Source organism: Glossina fuscipes, unplaced genomic scaffold, assembly GCF_014805625.2.
Source record: "Glossina fuscipes isolate IAEA_lab_2018 unplaced genomic scaffold, Yale_Gfus_2 27, whole genome shotgun sequence".
Lineage (NCBI taxonomy): Eukaryota > Metazoa > Arthropoda > Insecta > Diptera > Glossinidae > Glossina > Glossina fuscipes.
Genome location: NW_023998422.1, coordinates 7341574 through 7346827, shown reverse-complemented (window position 1 = coordinate 7346827; position 5254 = coordinate 7341574).

Here is a 5254-nt window from a genome sequence, read left to right as displayed (position 1 = left end):
TTGTGACTCTTGATAGTTTTGCTGGTTTTTTTTACGATTTCGCTTAAGTATGTAACGAATGTATTTTTTTTTGTTTTCGGTATATTTTATAGCTCTGCAACTCTGCATACAAAATATTTCTCCTTCTCTCTCTCTCTCTCTCTCGCGCGCTTTCTCTATGTTAATCTTTCGTTTTATTGTACGATTAACCGTTTCGTTCTCCAATTTTTTTTTTTTTTTCGTGCTTTTCTTTAACGTATCGCTCTACTGCAGCTTGTGTGTGTTATTTAACCCCTTTTTATTTTATGCTTTTGCAGTGAAAAAACTCCGCACAAAATCTGCATTTCTGCACACTAACTCTGCACTAAATATTTACTAAATTTTCTAAATAATTCGTTCCAGTTTTTTCACTCTCTTCTTCCCATGCTCTCTGCAATCTTTTATTAACTTACTTTCTTTTTCTTATTTTGTTTTTTACAACGAGTAAAAGTGGTAAAAACCGCAAACTAAAATAAAAGCAAAGAAAATAAAATGAAATGATATGAACTACTATGCACTTATAAACGTAATTTAGTTTAGTAATTTATAAGCGTATATAAGTAAGTGCATATACATATGTATATATATATATATATGTATATTGCTAAGTAATGTCAATATAATGAGTTAATTAATAATGTTTAACAATATCTTTACATCTCTTGATAACATGCACTCTATAGAAAATATTTCATACATAAAACATGAACAAAAAATATTATGATATCACTTTATGATGGATGCAATGTAAAATGTAAATAAATATCGTTGAACGAAACCTTTTTTTTTTTGATTTTTATACTTGAATGCATTAGTAATAACAATGCGGAGTAGGTGGATTAAGATTGAATGAATATATGTTGAATACTTGACTTAATTTCTTACTTTTGTATACCCTACGCTACTTGTGGTAAAGGGTGAATTAAGTTTCTGCAGACGCTTATAGCACACACAAGGTTTAAGATAGACCCCCACCCACCTTTTATTATGCCGACTAATTTAGAATAAATTTTTTAATCGATCTAAGCTAGTCTGTCTGGTATACCGATATTTTTTGGCCCAATATCTAATTAGACGTAAATTAAGTTTGCCAAATTTAGATCACGTCATATGATGTTTTGGGCATTCTCCAATATGAGGACTTTCATGAAAACTATCTCTTTGCGGGGAAATGGTGAGCAATTTTTGATGTATTATTACCAAAACTAGTCAATAAGTGATGTAGGATATATAATGGGCGACCTTGCCCCATTGCAAGGTTGTTGCCCTTTTATATTTTAGACAAGTTTCCTCATCAAATCGTAGGAAGAAGCTTATTGAAAGTGACTTATAACGGACCACTTTTACGAACACAAAAAAACAAAAATCGCCAAACTCAAATTGCATTGAGTGATAACACATTCATCGGTACACTAAATTGATGTGAACAACCTGAATCGCAAGGACAACCCTGTCCATCAACGCAAAATATGGCAAGAAATCTAATTTTTAATTAATTTTATAATGAGATTTTTTCTATAAACGAGTCTCAAATTTGCACCGCGTAGATCTTTAACGACGCTCATGGAAAGCATACCTTAACACAACAAGAAAGTCTGCTTTTAAGGATTTTACAACAAAAATAGATGAACAATTTTTGGCAAGAATATTTCAATTTTGGCAAATTTGGACCGCGTCAGTTTATGCGTTATGCCCGCTCCCATATAACGGCCAATTTGCAGACTTATATCTCGAGAAGAAATTAAGCATTATATTAAGTGATACGCAGGTAGATGGACAGGTGTTTAAGCGAGAAAGCAATCTGAATGATCGACCTATCGTACTAAAGAATGTTGTACAGAAATGATGGATGAACTGTTATGAACTTCTCTGAGTAAATAGCATATGATGGAAATTAATTCAATTACTTTTCTGAATTTCAAGTTATACTGTAGATGACCCATTGTCATTATGGAATTGTATAGAAATTTACCTTCCCATATGTCTAACAAATGAAATGCAAGAATACTTAATTATTAAATATGTATTATGTAAAAAACTCATCCACTTTTATGCATCATGTTTAGATATGTAACTCTCTATAACTATAAGCTTAACTTAATATTGTACTAGTTTTCGGATGGGATTTAAGCCAATTAAAAATGCATACGAATCCGTAATACACACATATATGCATGCATACATATACAGTTGATTTTACAGTAAATGTAACGTATAAACGATGGGTACAAATATGTATAAAAAAAAAAAAGAACAAAAAAGACAAGACGACACAAGCAACACAAGATTAACAAGAACAACACAAATATATGTGTATATGAGGACACAAGCAAACAAACATGTAACTTATACGGCATACCACAATACAAAAACGGAGTGAATGTTCGGCTTACTGTTGTATATTTGCAGTTAGCAGGCAAGCAAATACAAGTAAGCAGATGTTATTATGTTTTATATATATGTGTTTATATTCACATATGTATATGTTGATGTGTATGCGTATATATGTGAGAATATGCTTATGCAAAGTCTCTCTGGAGGACAAACATTTTGCCGCATTGTCATTTATCGGGTGACAACGCGTCAAATATACACTCGCTATATACAAACAAATAAACAAACAAACAAACAAACAAACAAATAAAGAACATTTACACATAATCAATGGACTGTAGAAAAATTTGTCGCAACATGTCGCATTTCAGTAGTCCACCATCGCATTCTCGCACACAAACATCACATCAACATGTATATACAATGTATACCGCTGCAGTGACAGAGACAGAGACTACCCAGCGTTTAACTACACACCCAGTCATGCTCATGTTGCTTTGCTTTGTTGAGCTTTTGATGATGGTAGCAGAGCTAGTGTTTGTTTACTTGTTATTATTGTTGTAAGCAATCAATGTTCTACATACGCATTCTTTACACTCATACCAAATGCTTGGTTATGTTCTGTTATTTAAAATTTCTTTTATTGTTTTTTAGCGCAGCAAATAAATAAATGGAATTTAGATGAAAAGAAAAAAAGAAAAAAAGAAAAAAGAAGCTAAATAAAGCGAATAAATAATTGAATGAATGCATGAATGAAGGAGTGAATGTATATCTATATATGTATATGAATGTGTTTGTACGGATGTATGTGTGTATGTGTGTATGTGTGTGTGTGTGTGTGTGTGTGTGTGTATGCTCAAGAGATATTGTAAGCCAAAAGAACTAGCCGACAACTGACAACAGCAATGCGCCATTTTTTACTCGACGAACCAACAACAATAAAAATGTTGGCTAAATAAAAGTTTTATAAATACATAAACACACAGATAAACATCCATACGACTTATTCATGTTCATCTACAATAAACTATTGATAGCTAACTGACGACAGTCTTAACTGCCACTAAATAAATTTATGTACACGTGTATATGCATATATATATATATATATATATATATATATATATGTCTGTTTACTATTCACTTAAGCTTTAAAAAAAAAATAATAATAAAAAAAAGGTACGGTTTGGTTAGTAAAATAAGAAAGCCTCAGCTGTTATGTTGTTAAAGTAACTTAAAAAAGCTCTAAGGAAATAAGCTGAGGGTGTGTTGTAGAATAAATTTCGCAATGCGCCATCTAACTAGAAAGTCAGAGAGCGAGAACGAGAGCAAGTACGAGTGCGAACGCGAGGGACAAAAGGGACGAGATAATCAAGTACTTAATTTTATCAAATAAACACATGCTCAATAACGCTATATATAACACACATTTATCGTTACGCTTACGCATGGCCATACATACATGATTATATATCGCAATCGTAAACAACTTTCTTTTTCTTTTTTTTTTTTTGTAAATATTTTGATTTTTTCATTTAAACCACAACTTTACTTAATCGTAACCTTTTAGAAGAAATAAAGAATTTTGCTTGTGAAGCACAAGCTCCCCATTCTCTCGATTTTTTTAATAAAGAAAATTTGAATAATTTAAGTTTTTACATGCATGCGTGCATACAGCCATGCATGCCAAAATACTTTCCAAGTTTACTTAAGGGATCGAGAAGTTATTGTATTAATATTTGCTTGTACGTTGTTGTTGTTGTTGCTGTTATACGACACTGCGTTATTTCTGGAACGCACTGTTTTGCGTGTGTCGCATTATGACAATTGTAGAAAATTGTGCAGAAAATGCAAATGGTCAGAAGTACGTAACGCAAAAAAAAGAAAAAATAAATAAAAAAAATACATAAAATTAACTAAAAATATACATCTATATATATATATATATATGCGCGTAGATTGTTCTAAAAACTCAAGTATTAAACTTTAAAAGCAGATACACGGGGTTCGAGATTAGAAGTGTACGTCTATTTAGCTATTCACGGTGAGTTTTAAACGCAAGCTTAGACAAAAAATTAGAGAGAAAATTGAGTCTCTTCATACAATCCTACAAACGATGTCCGTCCAAAAATAAATAATTAATCTTAAACCAGGAACAACAGGAACTGAATGCTTTTCAATAATTTTGTCCGTCCGGGGGTTTTTTACGAACAAATTTAATCAGAAAGCCGATGCAAAGCATTTTCACGCATGCCGCTCATCAGCCCGACTCTCTGTTGAGGAGGCTTGTTAAGCCGTGTAACCATAATTTTCTTTATATGCTTCTACTCTTCAAGGATTCAAATGACCTTGTTTGAAAATACTCGCATGTAATACGCGTACAAGAGCTAGACTTTGAAATATCTCCCAAACCCAAAAGAGTTCTATTACAAGGTAGCCAACAGAAGTCATCGACAAAGTAGGCGAGACAAGCTAACGGACGCTTACAATTTGCTATAACGTAAGTTAAGATAAAAAGTCCTTCTCCTCCTCACTTCACAATCTCATGGTCAAATGACTTCATTTATCACGTTGCTTGTCATATCTGACACCGTTCAATAGTTTAGCAGTTTACTACTACCTCGGTTTACGTCTGAGAGTATCCTAGTACTAGTTAGCAGGCCATGCATACTCAGCTAAGCCAACTTCCAAATTCATGCTTTCCGGAAATTTTTTGCACTTTACTTGGTCCTCCATAAACAATATCGAGTGCACCTACACTCTATTCCACTTCAGATTGAGGATAGTGAATGCAACTTACATTGTATAAGAAAGTTGAAAAGCGGGAACTACACAATTTGGAATACTTTCCAATACCGGTTAATAGCTTCGATATACGATTTTTCGACATTCTTGCATACAA